At 39.0% G+C, this 22311-nt stretch overlaps 1 protein-coding gene across 1 annotated transcript in view; it reads right to left on the bottom strand.

The window, feature by feature from the left end:
- The window catches only part of LOC150108517 (receptor-type tyrosine-protein phosphatase mu-like), a 1155664-nt gene that overhangs the window by 659560 nt on the left and 473793 nt on the right, over nucleotides 1-22311 (bottom strand). The gene's annotated exons all lie outside the window — the stretch shown is intronic.

Genomic DNA, 22311 nt, shown 5'->3' with positions numbered 1-22311 from the left:
CTCCTTGCAGACACCACACTCTCAGGCAAGGCATTCCAATCATTCACAACTCTGCACGAAAAAAACCTGCCTCTCACTCCCCTACTCACACCCTCTTTATACAGTTTCCAGGGATGACCTCTGGTTCTCCCCTGATCTCCCACTATTCGCTGTAGAACTTCTCCACCATTGATCCTATAGCAACCCCTTACCAACTTGTAGGTCTCTATCATATCTCCCCTCTTCCTTCTCTCCACTAGTCTCTGCAAATTACATCTTTTCAATCTTTCCTCATACTCGACATTCCAGAGGTCAGAAACTACCTTAGTCAGTCGACTTTGGACCCTTTCCAACATCTCCTCATCCTTCTGAAAACCAGGTGACCAAATCTGGGCACAATAGTCCATGTGTGGCCTAATCAAAGCCTTATACAATGGAACAAGAATCTCCCTACTTCTACACGTCAGTGTCCTCCTCATCATTCCCAGAGCTGAAGGAGATAGTTTGATGTTAAATCAAGTATGTGAGAGATAAAGTTACCATTATCTCCACTGTTATTCATCACCTATATGGAATGCATTATGAAGGAAAGCAGCATTAGGCTGGATATAAAAATTGGAGATAATAATTTTTTTCACATTGTGAGACATAATAAATTTAGTTTAATCCTTTATCCAAGTGTGAGCAAACAAAGTTTGTGCCTGAAAGTATCTTCAGGACTGGGGTAAGGTGGTACAACACTGGACTACTCATTGCAAAGGTGGAGCAAGCTAACATTACTCCGATCTCAGTATCTCCCATAATACAAAACACATCTCCTTGTGGATATGTATAATGTTATGCATTAAGGGAAGGGCCACTACCCAGACTAGTTTCAACCTTTATTGAGGTCTTTTCAGTGGGAGCCAGGCCCAAGTGGAGACACCTGGCAGAAGCATTAGCAAGGTCATCTCTACCTATGATATTAGGAGTGATGTTAGCTTGCTCCACCTTTGCATAGTGGCCCGGTGTTGTACCACCTTACCCCAGTCCTGAAGATACTTTCAGGCGCAAACTTTATTTGCTCACACTTGGATAAAGGATTAAACTAAATTTATTATAGTCTAACCAAGTGAAAAATAAACTTTCAACATTGTGAGACATAAGGCATAGCAGTTGAATTCTATGTTTTGTTGATCACGGGCAAGGTATGTAAGGTCAGGTCTGATTTATCATTCCCTTTATGAGCAAAGGGACTAAGATGTTCACTTTTCTGATATCAAAATCTCTACCAGTCTGACCAATGTACAGCAAGCTATGGGAACAGTGAATTTTATAAAATCTCAGAAAGCAGGCTTTTCATTCCATATACATGCAAATTAGCCAGTGAGCACATACAGTTAGAAAAATGCTATTTGTGAGCACAGTGTGAAGATTTTGATAAACAGGATCAAAAATTTTTTCCATTATGAAGGTAACACTGCTTTACCTTCAGCTGGAAAGAGTGATAATGCAGTCTTCATTGGGAGATGTCTAAATATGTTGACTCTTCAATTAAAAAGTATGGGTATATATGGAACTACAGGAAAAATGATTAAAAGAAGATTAGAGGGCAGCTTAATTCAGTAACATGGCATAACAATCCGACAATCAAAACTATTAGGACAGCATGGAAGATGGTCATAAGGTGTTTGAAGGAAGTTATATGCTTTCTTCAAACATGGATAAGCAGTATCATCATCATCATCATCATTATTATTATTAAAAACACTAAATTAGCTGTATACAAGACAGTGTTCAAAGGAATTTTAACTTACTGATCTGAGAGCTGGGTTAGAAGTAAAACAATTGACCAAAGACTAAAGTCCACAGATATGAGAGTCCTGGGAAAGATTAGGGGCATGAACAGATGGCATCAATGGCAATATCATATTAAAAACGAGGATATTAGGAAAGAACGCAACATTGTCAGCATCCAGGAATGTGTTAGCAGAGCTAATATCAGGTGGTACGGTCACTTAAACATAATGGGAGAGGAAAGATTAGCAAAACAAGTGTTCTTTGCCAGGTTGGCAGGAAAAAGATCCAGAGGAAGACCAAAATATAGGTGGATTGATAGTGTAAAAAGCGCCTTAGAAGATAGAAATATAAGATCTGATAATGTTGGAATCTGGACAGGTAACAGACTGATTTGGAGGAAAATTGTAGATAGGAAGTTAGTAATTATGTAAATTTTTCATGTAGTACTACAATATCCTATATAACCTTTGAGGGTACATGGCAGGAATTTCATGATTATTATTATTATTATTACTATTATATGGGCATTCTCATGAAGTCTACAGACTCATAGAGGGAGACAGTAAACACTTTACCAAACAATAACCAACATTTGCACAACATCTATCATACTTAGCTTTGAACTCATTCACCAACAAAGTACTCGCAACTGACTCTGGTAACCCATTCTAATCATTCACCATTCTTCAATTTTCAGGGATGGTCTGTTATTCTCTCTCTTCTAGTCAGATACTGAAAAATGTCCACTGTATCAATTCAATAAAACCCTTTTACACAACACATGTGTATCTACTGAATCCTATATTTTCCACCCATGTACTTTTTTAATCCACATATCTATCCTCATAGAGAGAATTACATAGACTTGCAACAACCTTGGTCATGTACCTTCCGATCATCTCTGTCTCTTCCTCTTTATTTCCATGAAACCAGTAACCAAATACACACAATACACAATGTACACAATAGTCGATAACCAGGAAACCCTATAAGCTATTTCATCCACTTTTGCAATATGCCCCTCTATCTTAAATTAAATCCACAACACCCCAAATCCCTATTCTCACACTCTCCTGTAGCCAAGTTCAATCAATGTATAATTGCAATGGATAATTGCTAATGGCAATTATCCTTTTTCTAAATGCTGTTAGCCTATATAAATTATGCTCCAAGATCTCTATACTATCTTTATTAACTATTGCTCTATTCAATATTGCATCATCAGCAAACAACTGAATATTTCTTCTCAGATCATTTCCTATATATATATATATATATATCATTAATATGCAAATTAAATAGCAGTTACCAAAGAACAATGCCCTATGGCATACAACTAGCCATATTACCACCTTCTTTCCATTCCAATATGATCTAATTTACGTAATGGAATTCCAAGCAGTATACTGTCAAATGCCTTTGCAAAGTTCCAACAGTATCACCGAACCATTCTTCTCATCCAATTCTTCCGTCACCTTATTAGAAAAAGTGAGTAAATTACTGAAGTGTGATCTACTGTTTACAAAATCATGCTTCCCCCCATCCCCTCAAACATACAGAATCCCATTCCTGAATTTTGCCATTTACCATCGTCTACAATACCATGACTAACATTCCTGAGATAGAGATCACTCGCCAATTTGCTACCACAGTCTTGGAGTGTCCTTTATGAGATCAAACTTTCTTTCCTTGCCTCTTTCCACCATAAATCCACCCAGAACTGAAATTTAACTTGCACAATCTGATCAAAGGCACTGTCAATTCCTAGCACATTCTCCTAACACCCAAGCTAATATACCAACTAATTCCACAGCTATATTCTCAAAAAGGTTTGGTAACATCCTATCCACCTCTAGTTCATCCTACCTCTATTTCCACATCAGCCCATGTCACATCTCTTACTGCAATATTATCTCAGCCTAGATATTGCAGTAACAGATTCAATAGTAAGTCAACTATTTTGTCTGCTGCATTCACCTCATTACCATCAGAATTCATCAAAGTTATTCTACCATAGTTATTCGTCCTTTTATTTGCCTACCTGAAGAGTTCTTCGAGATTACTTTTGGCTTGCACAGCTAAATTTGCTTTCCTTACAACATTTCTTTTGGCCTATACTTTGTACTGCACATAAGTTTATTATTATTATTATTATTATCACCGAAGACCCCATGGAGTCAAAGACTCATCTAGGAGATCCTATTATCATACACACAGCTCATCATACCATGCTTTAAACACACTCAAATTATCTGCAGACACTCTCAGGCAAGGCATTCACAACTCTGCATGCAAAAAATTGCTTCTCACTTCCCTGCTCACACCCTCCTTATACAGCTTCCAGAGATGACCTCTGATTCCCCCCCCCCCCCGATCTTCCACTGTTTTCTGTGGAACCTCTCCAAATTTGCCTTCCTATAATTATATATTCCTATAATTGATCCTATAACAACCCCTTACTAACTTATAAGTCTCTATCATATCTCCCCTCTTCCTCCTATCCACCAGACTCTGTAAATTGCATCTTCACAATCTCACCTCATATTTGACATTCCAGAGGTCAGAAACTACCTTAGTCAGTTGCCTCTGGATCCTTTCCAACATCTCTTCGTCCTTCTGAAAACCAGCTGACCAAATCTGGGCACAGTAGTCCATGTGTGGCCTAATCAAAGCCTTATACAATGGAACAAGAATCTCCCTACTTCTACAAGTCAGTGTCCTCTACATCATTTCCAGAAGTCTTCACTTCCCAGAAGATAACACAAATATTCTTTGTGTTATCTTCACAATTTTGGAAATGTGTTCCCTAAATTTCAGGTCCTTATCCACTATCAACAACAAGATCTCTTATTTCTTCCACCTTCAACAGTATATCCTCACCAAGCATAAATTCTGCATCCCATCTTTGTTTCCCAAATGTTAAAACCTTACATTTTGCAACACTGAACTTGCATCCCCATTCCCAATCACTCAATTTATTCAAGTCTTCTTGTACGACCACAATAGCTCTACTCTCCATCTCAACTTTGCATTATCTGCAAACAACTGAATATCTCCATCCAAATATTCACCAATATCATTAAAATACAAGTTAAACAGCAATGGCCCTAAAACAGACCCCTTGAGGCACACAACTAGTGACTTTCCTTTTCCTGGATATTGCTCCTCCACACACAGCTTGCTGATACCTATCAGATAGCCAGTCTCCAATCCAATGCACTAATCTAATATCCAACCCCATCTGCTCTAGTTTGATTATCAACTTATGATCACATTTTAATTTAAATTCCATCTAAAAACTTTTCTTTTAATTCCCACTTGATTTATCCTATTATGCTCTAGGTATGCAATCTACTACTTTCTTCTAACATTCTCTTATCATTTCCTATGCACTTGAACATACAACCCACTGCAGTTTCTTAGGACTTTACCTAGGACTAACTTATGGTTGGTCATAGGTAAAGTCTCTCTCTCAGTACTATCCTGGATGGATGTAGAAATTTGCTCTGCAGTCCATTTGTGCTTACTTCTTCCTCACAATGTGCCACCAGCATTTTTCCATGCTACTGTAAACCATGGAGATCTTGAGATTCCCTTTTTGTGATAGTTAGTGTCTAGATTACATCTATCCAGATTACATAAATTTTCTATATCCACTTCATAAGTATGTCTTGCTGTGTCTAGAATTTCATGTATTCAGGATGATTATCAACATATCTCATACCTTTGGATGTGTGCTTGATGGAAGGACACCGATTATGACTGCCTCAGCTGAACAAAGGAGATGGGCTTTAATGTTGCACCATTCATTCAATGGAGCCACTTTACAAGAATCTAAGCACATTCTCTATCAGCATCAATGGATCAAGGATAGAAATTACTTCCTGCCTGGTGTGAAATATATAGATTTAATTAAGACAAGAATAAATGCTCTGCAGACTTGAGTGTGTGTGTGGGGGGGGGGTAGTGATGACAAGAACTGCAGAGTAGGCTGTCAGAGTATAGAAACTTTGGCTCATTGCTCAATGTTATTATTGCACACATGGAGTATGTGTCAGAAGACACAATGCACTAGTGAGGGTTATAGAGAATAGGTTGAAGAAAAAAGGTTAGATAACAGCAGTGAACCCCCCTCCCCACTTCAGGACTAACATTAGATTAAGGAAGCCTGATTTTGAAGTACAGAGAAGAGATGAGTTAGCAGCTATTGATGTACAAGTTGTGGGTGCCAGGAAACTACACGCTATCCTCCATCATGAGAAAGCTGCCTGCTGTACTGAAAAACCCAGATTTGGTATTGTTACTTCAGGAGGAACACCACATTGTACAAAAATGTGCCTCTGCAACTGTATCTTACTAAGCTTTGCCCCCATCTCTGGCTGATTGCAAGATACTCTCTTTGCAGGTCTTGCAGGCACACTGACAAAATGGAGGCCTTACCAGAGAATGACTTCTCAAATTCCAAGGTCTGGAGTTGGATAGCACAGGATATTGTTCGAGCCTAGTCCACTTTTTGCATTGCATGTGGGACCATAGTATATAGCATAGCACTGTTTCAGTGCAAAGTTAGAAAAGAAAAGGAAAACTTTTAATTAAACAAACTGTGTAAAGTGTCAAGTGTAAACCAGATCAGATTCCTAACCTTTAGGTCTCTCAAAGCTCATAAAATTTATGCATGGGCCAGTAGATCACTACTTATCCTACAACTGTATGAAGCCAAAAAATGCTTAGCCCTGCTAAATAATGAAATTAAATATGTTCATGGTGGACTAGTTGTAACTCTATTCCCAGATTTATTTGAAATAGTTCAGTGAATTGCTACTGTTTCTGGCAATGTAATATTTGCTGCTATGTGGGAAAAGCTTACACAAAAATTCAATTATCTTATCGGTCATCATCAGCCGGTTTTGTTATCCACTGAAGATTGTTAAAAGGCAGCCTCTTACTACTGAGGAATTAAATACACTTTCTAAAGGTCCAGATTTCATAGTAGTACCAAAAGCTATTCCAGTAATGGACTTTTGTTTGGGCAGTTGACAGAGTGCAGAAATACTTTTTTAAGCCCAAAACTTTCTCCTTCTCCAAATTTGACTTACCCAGAAATAAAAGCCTTACTCTTTCTACAGAAGAATAATTTTATTATTACGAACACAGATCATGGAAAAGCATTAGTAGTTCAAGATTGAAATGGATACTATAGAAATTTAATTTAATGCTACATAACTATTCTACATATTGCTAATCATCCTACTATGACCCTGAATAGGAATTAAACACTCTTACAGATAATGTTTATTTTCCTATTCAGGGTAAAAATTACACTAAAGCATTAGTAGTTCAAGATTGAAATGAATACTATAGAAAATTTAATCTAATGCTACATGACTATTCTACATATCGTCCTCTTGCTAATCATCGTACTATGAGCTTGAGTAGGAAATTAAACACTATTACGGATAATGTTGCTAACTGGAATGAGGAAACCAAGAATAAACTCAAATGCTACTATCAGCATCCCTCTTGTTTATATGGCCTTCCAAAAGTCCACAAAGTGAATATTCCATTAGGTACTGTGGTGGACTACACTGATTCATCATGTTACAAAATTGCTAAACACCTTTCTAAATTGTTTTCGGCATGCACAGGAAAGTCCTCTTCATTCATCAAAAACAGTTCTCATTTCAAAAAAAAAAAGATATTTGATCTTTGTTTTTGTCCAGGTGTTCTCCTTTTTAACCTAGATATTGTGTCCTTATACATAAATGTTCCATTAAATGAAACGCTTAACTTCCTCAAGCAAGACTTTCTGGCAGATACTGTCAGTTTATTTGACTTTATCATTCACTCTGGCTACTTCACATGTTAAAATAAACTTTACCAACAAATTGAGGGTACATCAATGGATAAGTCCTCTTTCTCTTACACTCTACTCCATGTAATAATTTTAATAATGGATACTGCGCATAACATTCTTCCTAAACTGTCCCTATGGCACAGATATGTTGATGATGTTTCCATGGATCAGTATGGGTCCCGTAGAGATCTACAAGAGTTTGTCAATAAGACCAACACTTTTCCCCACCGTAACCGCTTCACTCTTGAGTTAAAAGAGAACAATTGGACTGCCTTTTTAGATTTCCTCTTACTTTGTCAACTATATGGTAGCCTTCATTTCTCAGTTTTTAGAAAGAAAACACATACTAGACTTTACATTCATCCTCTTTCACACCATCATAATTGTCAAAGATCTGGCACCATTAAGACTATGGTACATGGAGCATTCTCTCTCTCTCTCTCTCTCTCTCTCTCTGCTTCACTGAAATGCTGCTCTCTCTCAAGAAATACATTACATCAAGTACACTTTCCTCACTAATGGCTTTTGAGTCATATTCCAACAAGAAAATTGATAATTATAGAGTTTCCCTGTCACCCACCTCTCACTGTGATAGAGATATAGAAGTGGTCCATTGTATCCCCATTCCTTATGTTAAAGGTGTCTCAGAAGGTATAGCCAAACTACTCAAATCTGTTGGCCTACAAGTGTCCTTCCACCCTTATCAACCAGATATCTAATTTCTAGACTCAGCTAAAGATAATTTTCTGCCTTTGGCCCGCCCTGGAGTGTATCAAATTCCTTGCCACCAGATTATCATATTTCAGTTAAGCAGGTAGATCTGCAGCCATGCATCATGATGAACATTCAAACTATGTTGCATTCCATGAGCCAGAACAACTGGAATTTGAAGCACATGCTATCACCATGAGACACTGAATCCTTTGGAAGAAAATTAAGGTTCTCTATAAAAATAATAATCTCTTGGAATGTCTATACAAAGAAACTTGTGAAGTCTTGCTATATCAACTGAATCTAAATGGAAATAGTGGGCATAAATTATCCCTCTTATGGAAAATAGTTCTTCACAAGTTCCAGGATTAATTAAATTTTTATTTAATTTATTCTTTAATTAATTAATTTTTTAAATCTCTTGTTAAAGTTATTTTTTACAAGAACCTTAATGCATTTAGACCATGATAATCTACATCATGTACATGCCGTTCATACATTTCATTGTTAAATCTATTGGTATCTGTTCCTGTTGTTTAATTTGAAAGTCATACTGAACATGCCCTTCATACCAGGATGAAAATTTTATGCCAATAAATTATTTTTTATATAAGTTAAATATGTATTATGTTTAACTAATTACAATGGAAACATATAGCATCCTTATATGTTTCTACATATTACTATCATTCATATCATTGCCATCATCACAATTTTAGCAATGCATCCATGAAATCTGAGGCCTTTATCCATCACCTATAGATCCATTATCTGCTCTTGCTGATAAGTATCACACCCATATTGCTGATACCTATCAAAGAATCAATCTGTAATCTAGCACACTAATCGTCCAATCCATCCATACCAGTGTAATTACCAGCTTATTATTATTATTATTATTCAGGCCTCCATGGAGTCAAAAGACTCATCTTGGGAGGTCCTTCCTAGAAAACACAAAGCATATCATACCACTCCTTGAACTCACTGAGAACTCCTTCTCACTGTTCCACCAAGCGAAAGAACTCCCCAGTGTCAACCCTGTAACCACCTCTCAACAAGTCTCAATCATATCACCTCTCCTTCTATTCAAAAAACTCTGCAGTCCACATTCCCTCAGCCAATCCTCATAACATTGTACAGTCCTGAAACCATCTTTGTTATCCGCCTCTGCAGCTTTTGCACAGTTAATTTATCCCCTTCAAATCCTGGGGACCAAATCTGAGAACAAGAGTCTAAGTGTGGTCTGATCAGGGTCTTATACAATGGAATGATAACTCTTTTATCTCTGCAGGTCAGCATCCTTCTCATTATTGCAGCAATCATGTGTGTTACTTTCACTACATTTGCAATATGTTCCTTGAATTTCAGGTTTCTATCAATCATCACTCCCCAGATATCTTGTCTCCCCTACTTTCTACAGTACAGCTCCTCCAATCGAGTATGCAGCCTTCCATCAATGTATCCCAAACTTCAGGACTTTACATTTTGCTGCATTAAACTGACATCCCCATTCATTTGCCCATTTTCTGGTTTATTCAAATCATCACGTGACACTCTATCAATGTCCTGTGTGCAGTCTGAATGTACCATGGCATGATACATTCATGATATAATAAGAACATAGAGATTGCTAAAAGTTCTAAATCATGGTCCTCAGTACCACAATACCCATAATAACTAATTACTTAAGGAATTGACAGTGTACACTAGAAATATACATTAAATCAACTTTAATATATACTTTCCAATATTTCGGCAATGTCACGTTTCCATCTTCATGGGAACTTAAGATAAAGATACGTGCACGTAAGTACTACATAATATGAGAAACGAAGCAAGGAAACTACCATTTTCCTAAAGTCCTGATGAACACCTAATATAGTCCCCTGGCAGGTGATATTAGGTATTCTTGGCCTTTGGGCTGAAGTTCTTCTGATATATGTTTCCCAAATTTGGGGCAGTCTCATGCATCCAAATTTGTTGAGGTTTGGCATCTTCCTAAGGGCTGAGGCTGATTTTCCATGAATAGTCTTTCATATTTGAACTTTCTGCAGTGTATTATGTGGCTTTCTTCCACCTTATTCTGTGGCGAGTAACCAGAGCATGGTCTGCAAGCCCAGAGTGGCTGTACTGGTGAAATCGGATGTAGTCCTTGTGTTCTGAGATTCTGATCTTGCTGTCCTGCCTGTTTGGCAAAAGTAGGACAATTTACAGCTGCAAGGGACCGGGTATATGCCAGGTAGGTCTAGGGGAAGTGGTTGATCTTTAGTGGCGTGGATAAGGGATGCCAATTTTCTATATGGTCAGTAACAAGAGGTCAAGTCACGTTTTTTTAGGATTTTGCTGATTTTTTCAGAGGTGCCTCGATGGTAGGGAATGGTGATGGATTTAGAGTAATCTTTTTTGTGGAGGGGGGGGGGGATGTGGATAACTGGTTTTGGTATTTTTTGGATTTTTTAGGGGGAGTAGCCATTGGCTGAGAAAGTGTTAAGGATGTGATTTAATTCAGTAGTTAGGGCTTGGTCATTTGAACAGATTAATTTTGCCCTGTTGAATAGTGTCTTAATAACTCCATATTATTGTGAGGGAGAGGGGATTGTTGGTGAATATATCTGCCTGTATGGGTGGGTGTTCTATAAACTGAGAAAAACCAAGATTGCATCAGGTTGGCAGTGACTAGTGTGTCTAGGAAGGGGAGGCTATTGTTTTTCTCTTTTTCCAGGGTGAACGTGATTCTAGGGAGTTGGTTGTTTAAATGAGTTAACAAGGAGAGGAGTGTATCTGGGCAATGTGGCCAAATAGCAAACACATCATCAACGTAGCGAAGCCATATGGTAGGTTTTTGTGGGTCAGAGTTTAAGGCTTTCTCTTCAAAAGTCTCCATAAAGAAGTTGGCCAAGGGTGGGGAAAGTGGTGAACCCATGGCTGTCCCCTCTATAATCTGAGTTCATTGTGAACTGAAATAGGGCTGAGATATCGGGAGGAAATTTAGCTTGGATTAGCTCTAAGGTTTCTTTGAGGGGGGACATTTGTGAATAAGGAGGAGACATCAAAACTGACCATTATGTCATTATGTTGGAGTGTAAGGTTTTCTATACTGGCTTTGAAGTGGGCTGAGTTTTTTTTATGTGTGATGGTGTGTTGCCAGTATAGTGTGAGAGCGCTTTGACTAAATATTTAGCTAGTTTTTTAAGTGGGGGGGGGGAATCAAAGCCATCCACTACGGGACATAAAGGCACATTTTGTTTATGTATTTTTGGGAGCCCATATATATGGGTGATCTAAAGTTATATAGTTATATGGTTTTAGTCTGATAGTAATCTCCACAGGCCAAGAAGTGACCTTTTTAAGGAGACTATGGAGTTTTCCAATTTGTGAGTTTGTGGGATTGGGGAGATAAGTAGCTCAATCTAATAGTAAAGCCTTAAGCTTACAAGTGTAGTCATTATGATTAAGTACCACAGTGGCGTTCCCCTTATCCACTTTGGTGATAACTATTTCTTTGTTTTTCTTCAATTCCTGTAGAGAATTGTATTCACTAATGGATATGTTGGTTTTTGGCAGTTTTGCTTTTGTGAGAACACAGGCTACATCCATTCTAATATCATTGGCGATGTGGTGGCGAATCCCGTGTTCAATTTGGATCATTAATTCCTCAGCCGGTAATTTCCTACGAGCAATGGCAAAGTTGTGACCATGTGACAGAGCGTTGTGTGCTTCAGGCTTCAAGATGACTGAAGAAAGGTTAACTACAGTGTTGGTTTGTAGTTTTGATTTGTGAGTTCTTTTTTTATTTTATCAAACTTGTTGATATGTCGACTCCGTATTCGTTCGAATTCTTTATTTGCCGCAGTGCACGAGACGTCATTTAGAATTGACCAAAGTTCGTGATTTAGCGTATTTGAAAGTTCATTCTCTAGAGCTAAAATAGCTCTGTTTATGTGGCTAGGGAACCGCATGTAGCATTAATTTGCTCCCGAAGTAAAGCCTGGATCACACGGTTGTAGATATGGAGAGCTTTCTGTGAAATGAAATGGTGCTTAAATTTTACACAATTCGGGATTACCTGATTATCCCGGCAGTGTTTTAGGACGGTCAGACGATTCAGTTGTCTAGATAACTTCAGCTTCAGTTTGCCGTAATGGTGGGCCTTGCGTGCAATGGAATCTCTGTGGATGATAGTAATTCTTGTAGAAAGGCTTACTACGCTGGTTAAACATGATAACTAATTACTTAAGGAATTGACAGCATACACTAGAAATATAAATTAAATCAACTTTAATATATACTTTCTGATATTTCGGCAACGTCATGTTGTCATCTTCATGGGAACTTAAGATAAAGACATGTGCACGCAAGTATACTATATAACAGCAAATGAGAAACGAAGCGAGGAAGCCACATGGCAAAGATACACTCCTCTCCTTCTTAACACATTTAAACAACCAACAATCTAGAATTAAGTTCACCCTGGAAAAAGATAAAAACAATAGCCTCCCCTTCCTAGTCACACTAGTCACTGCCAACCTGATGCAATCTTGGTTTTTCTCACCCACCCATACAGGTAGATACATTCACCAACAATCCCCTCTCCCTCACAACAATATGGAGTTATTAAGACACTATTCAACAGGGCAAAACTAATTTGTTCAAATGACCAAGCCCTAACTACTAAACTAAATGACATCCTTAACACTTTCTCAGCCAATGGCTACCCCCCCCCCCCCCCCCAATAAAAATACTAAAACCAGTTATCCACAACCCACTTCCCCCTCCCTCACAAAAAAAGATTACTCTAAATCCATCACCATTCCCTACCATCGAGGCACCTCGGAAAAAATCAACAAAATCCAAAAAAAAAACATGACCTGACCTCTTGTTACTGACCATATAGAAAATTGGCATCCCTTATCCACGCCGCTAAAGACCAACCACTTCCCCTAGACCTACCTGGTGTATACCAGGTCCCTTGCTACTGTAAATTGTCCTACTTTGGCCAAACAGGCAGGGCAGCAAATATCAGAATCTCAGAACACAAAGGACTACATCCGATTTCACTAGTACAGCCACTCTGGGCTTGCAGACTATGCTCTGGTTACTCGCCACAGAATAAGGTGGAAGAAAGCCACAGTAATACACTGCAGAAAGTTCAAATATGAAAGACTACTCATGGAATCAGCCTCAGCTCTTAGGAACATGCCAAACCTCGACGAATTTGGATGCATGAGACTGCCTCAAATTTGGGAAACATATAGAACATAATTGGCTATAGCAATTAAGAGAGCTGAAAGGGTGGATGAGATGATTTGTGATAGTAGGAGCAAATGAATTGAGTGGTAATGTAAATCAGGCAGCGAGAGATATCAGATTTTTGCTTGAGGCTGTATGGAAGAAGACAGAGAGAGGAAAAATAGTGTGTTGCCTAGGTATGATAATGATGAGCTGAGCAGAAGAGCGGTGATATTGAATGGCATAATAGCAAGAATGTGTGACAAGAGAGGACTGGTATATGGGGATGCTTGGAATGTGTTTGAGGAAAGAGAGGAGTTGTATGCAAGAGACCACTTACATTTGAATGAGGAAGGACGTAGGCATCTGGAGAGATTGCTGTTCTGAACAAGTCAGTGTGTCCCATGGAGGATAATAGCAGGGGTGGCATCTTGTGGGAATGGATATTTAGGAGAAGGGAGATGACGTCAGCTAACACTGAGCCCAGTGGAGTCTAGAAGGGATAATGCTGGGTATAGAAACAATGGCATTTATATGCGTTATACTAATGCCAGGAGTATCTGGAATAAGGGAGAGGAATTGGTGGTGCAGATAGCATCAGCCTGGCCAAAAATTATTGGGATCACTGAGACGTGGTTGACAGAAGGGGATATAATAACAGGAATAGAAGTCGTTGGGTATAGCATTTTTCGTCAGGATAGGAGGGGAAAGCATGGTGGTGGGGTACTGCTTATGATAAGTGATTACCTATGTCCTCTAAGAGTAGAGGCTTTGGAAGGAAGTGAGACAAATGATTTTGAGAGCATATGGTGAGAGGTAGAGGTAGGCAAGACAGGATATTTAGTGGGTGTTGCTACAGACCCAAGAACACAGAGGATGAGGACCAAGAGATGTTTAGACAGCTAAGTTTGGCAAGTGCAAGAAGAATGATTGTTATGGGAGATTTTAACTACAGTAGTATAAATTGGAGAGAGAAAGATGCATGTAGCATTAGGGGAATGGAATTTCTAGAATTCTTGAGGGACAAATGTCTTAGGCAACATGTAACAGAGGGAACAAGAGGATCAAGAGTTTTGGATTTGGTTACAGTATCAGAAGAGTTGATAATAACTGAGTTGACATCTTTCCCACCAGTTAGAGAGAGTGACCATATGGTGTTGACTTGGAAAATGAATAGACATGCAGGAGTATCAAAGAGACGGGAACTTATGTGGAATTATAAGGCAGGTGATTATAATAGCCTTAGATGTCAACTTCGGGAAGTTTCATGGAGGGAGGAATTGGAAGGCCGGGATATCACTAGTGCGTGGGAAATTGTGAAAGAATATTTGTTATCAGCAACAGTAAGTTGTATACCACGAGTGAAGAAGAGGACACAATTTGGGTAAAGTGGATGACAAATAATATTAAACAGGAATTGCATGTGAAAAAGAGGCTATGGAAGAGATATAAGGAGAAGGTGAAGAGAGGATGCGTGAAGAATATAAGACACAGGCCAGAAGAGTGACTAGTGTGGTAAGGAAAGTGAAACTGGAATATGAGAGGAGATTGGCCCTTAGATCCAGAGAAAATCATAGGGAATTTTTTAGCTATGTGGCCAGTAGGAGGAGAAATGACTGTGGAAGAATCAGTGGGATAAAAATTGGAATAGAGTGACTGATGCAGAGGACATAGTGGAATTGTTCAATGAATACTTTATTGGAGTATTTCATCCTAGAGTGGTCAGTTTTAATGCTAGAGGGATATGGCTGGTTCGAGGTTTAGAGGTACAGGAGGAGAGTGTGTTTCAGATACTGAGTACTCTGGATGTCAGTAAAGGTTTGGGACTGGATGGTATTTCACAATGAGTTTTGAGAGAATATGCTAGGGAACTGACAGTGCCTTTAACCTGGCTTTTCAATGAAAGGCTGGCTGCAGGAAAGGTGCCCAGGGAATGGAAGGAAGGAAGGTAAGGTAGTGCCATTGCATAAGGGTAGTAACAGACTGGAAGTGTCTAATTATAGGCCAGTCTATGTGTCATCAGTAGTTGTTAAGATTTTGGAGAAAGTAGTGAGGGACTGTATACAGCATTGGGCAGATGAGGGTAATGTTATCTGTGAGAGTCAACATGGATTTCTGAAAGGGCGTTCTTATTTTAGCAATATGCTAGCCTTTTATAATAAAGTTACAAGAACATTAGATGAGGGAAAGGGATATACTGCAATTTTCTTAGACTTAGCAAAGGCATTTGACAGGGTGCCACATGATAAGCTGATATTTAAATTGCAGCACATGGGTCTGGATGTAAGATTGGTCAACTGGATTCAGGATTGTCAGGCTGATAGGTATCAGAGAGTTGTGTATGGTGGAGCACTTTCAAGGAGACAGAGGGTTACAAGTAGGGTCCCACAGGGCTCAGTACTAGGAGCTATATTGTTTATCTTTTATATCAATGACATTGTCAGTGGATTGCAAGGGGATATTCAGTTGTTTGCGGATGATGAGAAGCTGGGAAGGATTATTAGTAATAGTGCAGATGTGGTAGCCCTGCAAGAGGATTTCAATAAGCTAGATAGATGATCAAATGAATGGGGGTGTCGGTTTAATGCAGCAAAATGTAAGGGCTTGAGGTTTGGGAAACATCGATGGGATGCTGCATACTCTATGGGAGGAGTTATACTGGAGGAAGTAGGGGAGACAAGAGATCTGGGGGTTGATGATTGATAGAAACCTGAAGGTTAGGGGACATATTGCAAAGGTGGTGAAGGTAACACAGAGGATTACTGCTATTATGAGAAGGACACTGACCTGCAGAGATAAGAGGGTTATCATTCCGTTGTATAAGTCTCTGATCAGACCACACTTGGACTATTGTTCTCAGATTTGGTCCCCAGGATTTGAAGGGGATAAATTAACTGTGGAAAGGATACAAAGACAGATCACAAAGATGGTTTCAGGACTGTACAAGGATAGTTATGAGGATCGGCTGAGAGAATGTGGACTGCAGAGTTTGGTGGATAGAAGATGGACAGGTGATATGATTGAGACTTTTAAACTGTTGAGAGGTGGTTACAAGATTGACACTGGGGAGTTCTTTCGCTTGGTTGAACAGCGGGAAAGAGTGATGACAAGAGGCCATCCCTGGAAGTTACTAAAGGAAACTGTGAGCAAGAGGCTGAGGAGTGATTTCTTTGCATGGAGGATGGTTGAACCATGGAATGCATTGCCTGATGGAGTGGTGAGGGCGAGAACGGTCAATGAGTTTAATGAGTGGTATGATAGACTTTGAGTTTCTTAGGGGGGGGGGGGACCTCCCCTCGATGAGTCTTTACAGACTTTATGTTCTTAGGAAGGACCTCCCACGATGAGTCTTTTGACTCCATGGAGGCCTGAATAATAATAATAATAATATATCAGAAGAACCTCTCTCCGTGTTGAGAGATCACAATTACGTTGGTACGGGCACCTGGTCAGAATGTCACAAGAGAGGCTCCCTCAGCAAACTCTCTTTGCCAAGCCAGAGGGTGGGAGGTCACGTGGAAGGCCAAGGACTCGCTGGATAGATTATATCCAAAACCTTGGGTGGATACATTTGGGAATCCCACGAGAACACCTGAGCTTGGTGGCAGAGGATCGTGACCATTGGAAGTTCCTCTTGCAGCTGTTGCTCCCACAACCTAATTAGGAAAGGTGGGCCTTGAAGATGTATGTATGTATGTATGTATATCAAAAGAACTTCAGCCCAAAGGCCAAGAACACCTAATATAGCCTGCCAGGCAGGGGCGCACCAGTAGTGTCTGGTGCCTGTGTGCAAAACATTAGTTGGTGCCTCTATACCTCCCTAATAAAAAAAAAACACTATAAAAACATTATTTTTAATATTTGATGCCAATAAAGTAAGTATTTCCTTTTGAATTTTATCTCCTAAATAGTGCCCCTGCCACCAAGGGGCACCATCAAGACTTTAGGAAAACGGTAGCTTCCTCGCTTTGTTTCTCATTTGCTGTTATGTAGTACTCGCGTGCATGTGTCTTTATCTTAAGTTCTCATGAAGATGGCAACGTGACGTTGCCGAAATATCAGAAAGTATATATTAAAGTTGATTTAATTTATATTTCTAGTGTACACTGTCAATTCCTTAAGTAATTAGTTATCATGTTTAACCATCGTATAAGCCTTTCTACAAGAATCACAATAATCATAATTTCAAACACACAGAATGGACTATAGCTCAAGGCATTGGCCTTATCATCTCCCTTATGAAGAGGAATGATTTTGTCCTTTTTTCCACTTCTTTTGAACTTGCACAATGTGAGACTCATCTAACAAGTATCTCAAAGATTTTGTTAACTCCCTAAATTATTCCATAAAACACATAGTGATATATCATCAGAGCCTTATGGGCCTTATTAGCTAATGAGTCACCTTCCTTGTCTGCTCTTTGTACTCCTCATGCAATTAATTATTATCAATCATCCTTTGCTGCCTCCATAATTCCTTAATTTCTTCTTCTTCAAGAATGCATGCCTCACCTCTTCACTCATTCTACACCTATATTATTTAACTCCTGGCGTTTGCAAAACATTATGACATTGTCAACCGGAGGTTGATCTCATACTCCATTTATAAAACATCCTCTCATGAGATTATCAAATCCAACATCCTCGATCCTCATATGTCCTCTGTCACAGCTGTTTATGCATCTAAGGTAGTTGTCTCTCAAAACTCAAAAATTCATTCTCTTTGTCTTTAGGTGAGATTTCTGCATTCCAATCTAATTTATGTTACCATTATAACTACAATAAAGAGCCAAGAGGCTATTTTTCCAGTGACATAAATTAAGGTAAGGGGATAATAAATCCTGTATTAATTTACAGCCGGGTACGAAACTTGGAGATCAAAATCCATCGAAATCTAAGAGTTTCATGCCCAAGAACTATCGGTGAGTCCAAGCGTAAGTCATCCACTTGAGTAGTACAACGCTATGGCAACTCATGTCAAAGGTGGAGTAAGCTCCGTCACTATCCTTAGTATTTTCTCATATTGTAAAACACAGCTCCTAGGAGATGTATTACTGTTTTAATTATGAGGAGAGGTCACTACCCAGACCGGTTCTGATCTTTATTGAGGTCTCATCAGTGAGTAGGTAGACCTGGAATATCAAGGTTTTATGAACCGAACTTAGGGGTATAGTTTGGTTCGAACTTAGGGATATATGTTAGTTCAGTTAAACCTTGATATTCATGGTCTACCTACTCACTGATGAGACCTTAATAAAGGTCGAAACCGGTCTGGGTAGTGACCTCTCCTCATAATGTAAAACAGTAATACATCTCCTAGGAGTTGCGTTTTACATTATGAGAAAATATTAAGGATAGTGACGGAGCTTGCTCCACCTTTGACATGAGTTGCCATAGTGTTGTACTACCCAAGTGGATGACTTACGCTTGGACTCACCGATAGTTCTTCGGCATGAAACTCTTAGATTTCGATTTCCGAGTTTTGTACCCGGCTGTAAAATAATACGGGATTTATTATCCCCTTAACTTATGTTACCATTATTAAAATCATCCATAATGATCACCTGCTTTTTAATTTGCAGGCTAATTTGCACATATATAACCTTTCATGCAGCTTTTCACTTTACCAAGTCTATAGCAACATGCTACTAAACATTTCATATAATTCACCACTATTTTTTTCCTAAATGCTGTTTCAAATAACTCTTCTCCTAACATCAGCAGCACTTTCTGCTCTATCTAGCTTCACAAAAAACATATCCTTCCATCTCTATTCCTGTCAGGATGTCATCCTCATCCAAAAATGTATCATTTATTATGACATCTGACAGTTGCTAGGCAAATGAACTCAATCAATGCAACTATTTCATTATCCTTATTTTGGATACTTCTGGCAATCATAAACAAACATAATGGCTCATATATGGTTCTATAACAAGTCCCACTAACACTGCATCATAGATATGACTCCTGCATACCTCTCCATTACCATTCCACTCTATCGTCACTGATTTGATCCTACAATGCTATTGAAACTTAAATGCTAGCTACATCTCCTAGGCCATTTCAATCCTTTCTTTTGTACTCAAATATTCACTGATGCATCCAGCATCCACACCTCACTCAGTATCTCCCTATCCACCTTGACTCTTGCCCTATTTCCTTGTCTGTCTAATGTCTGTGCTCTCTCATTTCTTCAATCACACTATTCGGCTCTTCTATCCTAGTTTCCTGTTCTCCCATGCAAAATTACTTAATTTCCTCATATCTTTTATTCACCACACTCATTACTCTACCTTCCAGCAACAGTCTCTCCAGCTGACTCTCACTCAAAACCATTTAAATGCAGTCTATCACTCTCACAACTCGTTCCTAAATGATTTTGCAATTTTCTATGCAATTCAGACAAATCAGTAATACATGTTTTTCGTAAATCTATATATATAAAAACAAATGTCCTGACTGACTCATCAATGCTTGGCCCAAACCCATGGACCTAGAAACATGAAATTTGGGGAGTAAATTCCTTCAATGGCATAAGCACCCTCTAAGAAGGGATTTTTAGAAATTCGACACCTAAGGGAGTTATTTATTTATTTAGCGTATGATGTACAGGTCTCAGAATAAAACATATAAATTATATAAAACAGCATAAAAACAATTGTAAAAATTGTATTATAAAGGGTGCACTAGGTTGAAATGATTAAACATCAAAATTAAGAATCAGGAGTCAGAGTTTAATCCTTAAATCCCAGATCCCCTCCAGGGATTCTGGGATCAGTTTAAAAAAGTCCTCTTTAGAACCCGAGAATGAGTAGATAGGGCACTCAAGCACAATGTGATTGATAGTCTGGATCCCTCTTCTGCATTCACAGTTTGGAGTATTGGACCAGTTCTATTTATGCAAGAGATGCTTACATCTCCCATGTCCTTTTCTGATCCGATTTAAAGTGGTCCATACATGTCTAGGGAGATTGAAGCCTTCCAGATGAGATGTCGGATTTGAGATGGGTATTTGAAGATTGGAAGTATGTTGAAACCAATACTCTCCCCATGACTCACTTAGGTCGAAGTTCTGGTCGTTTATTTGTATTGCACTCCTCCAGGCAAGGTGCCTGGATTTCCGTTTTTGTGAAGTACAGAAGGAAATGTCTTGATGGATAGGCAAGGAACTGTTTCCAATTATTTTTATCCATAGTTTGCTTAAGGTTTAGGTCCTGCAGATCGAGGGAGGGGATATATTACTGAGAGAGTTGGGAGCCAGTAGCCAGGAGTAGATCTTAAAGCTCCAGAGATTATCCTCATAGTTTGATTCAGCTGGACATTGACTAAAGAAGCGTGTGCGCTGTTCAGCCACACAGGAGCACACTACTCTGCTGTGGAATAGACCAAAGACACTGAAGTGGTACATAGTGTGTTGGCATCAGCACCCCAAGAAGTACCAAAGTTTATGCATTATATTATTATGAGTTTTTAATTTCCCAGAAATATTTTCTAGATGATATTTAAATGTTGCAGTCCTCCAGGCAGGGTGCCTGGATTTCCGTCTTTGTGAGGTATGGAAGGAAATGTCTTGATGGACAAGCAGGGAACTGCTTCCAATTATTTTTGTCCATAGTTTGCTTAAGGCTTGGGTCCTGCAGAGCAAGGGAGGGGATATATTACTGAGAGTTGGGAGCCAGTAGCCAGGAGTAGATCTTAAAGTTCCAGAGATTATCCTCATAGCTTGATTCAGCTGGACATTGACTAAAGAAGCGTGTGCGCTGTTCAGCCACACAGGAGCACAATACTCTGCTGTGGAATAGACCAAAGACCTGGATAGTTGGCCTGGATATTACTTAAATGAAAGGATGCTACTTCAGTTTTGTTCAGGTTAGGTTGTAATCGCAATCGTCTAAAGTATTTATCAAGTATATCAGCCAGATCTTCAGTTAAGGTGTTCTCACCTTTTTGGAATGTTGATTTGCAATGCCAATATCGTCAGCATACATGAATCTCCATGATGCTGTCTCTGGGATATCACTAATATATAAGTTAAAGAGCAATGGGGCAAGAACTGAACCCTGAGGTAGGCCATTTTTAATCTTAAAGAATTTACTTTGGGATTCGTTGAGAGATAATTGTATCCATCTGCCTGCTAGTATTTGATTAATTAGGGTGGCTAGTTTTGGTGATGGGATAGTTTCTAGGAATTTTAAGATAAGACCCTCTCTCCACACTGTGTCATAGGCAGCAGAGAGGTCCACGAATACTGCTATTGTTTTCAATTGTTTTCATTAACCGTTCTCTATAAAGGTTGTCAAGGCCAGTACTTGATCGCAACAACAACTTCTGTCAGGTTTGAAGCCAGCCTGTTCCTGTGGAGTTCTGTTATGTATACTTGAAGAAATTCTGTTGTATAGCATTCTTTCGAGAAGTTTCAGGCAGATACTTAACAAGGCAATAGGATGGTAGTTGGAAGCAATTGTAGGGTCTTTGCCAGGTTTTAAGACAGCAATGATTTTAGATCCTTTAAAAATTGATGGAAGTATGCCAGAGTCCAGGATATTATTGTACATAGCAGTAAGCCATTGAATAGTTTTTGGTCCGCAGTTCTTCAGGGTAGATATTATCGAGTCCAGCCGCCTTCCCAGTCCTCGATGAATTAACTGCCTGGGTAAGTTCCTGGGAAGTGAAAGCCTGAGATAGTGATGATGGTGGAAGATCTGTTTTGAGATTTTTTAGTTTTTGTTTCACCTCTCTTGTAGCTACTTTATCTTG

Source organism: Typopeltis vanoorti, chromosome 3, assembly GCF_054136105.1.
Source record: "Typopeltis vanoorti isolate ZY-2024b chromosome 3, IOZ_Tvanoo_1.0, whole genome shotgun sequence".
Classification (NCBI taxonomy): Eukaryota; Metazoa; Arthropoda; class Arachnida; order Uropygi; family Thelyphonidae; genus Typopeltis; species Typopeltis vanoorti.
This window is presented reverse-complemented; position numbering and strand designations above follow the sequence as displayed.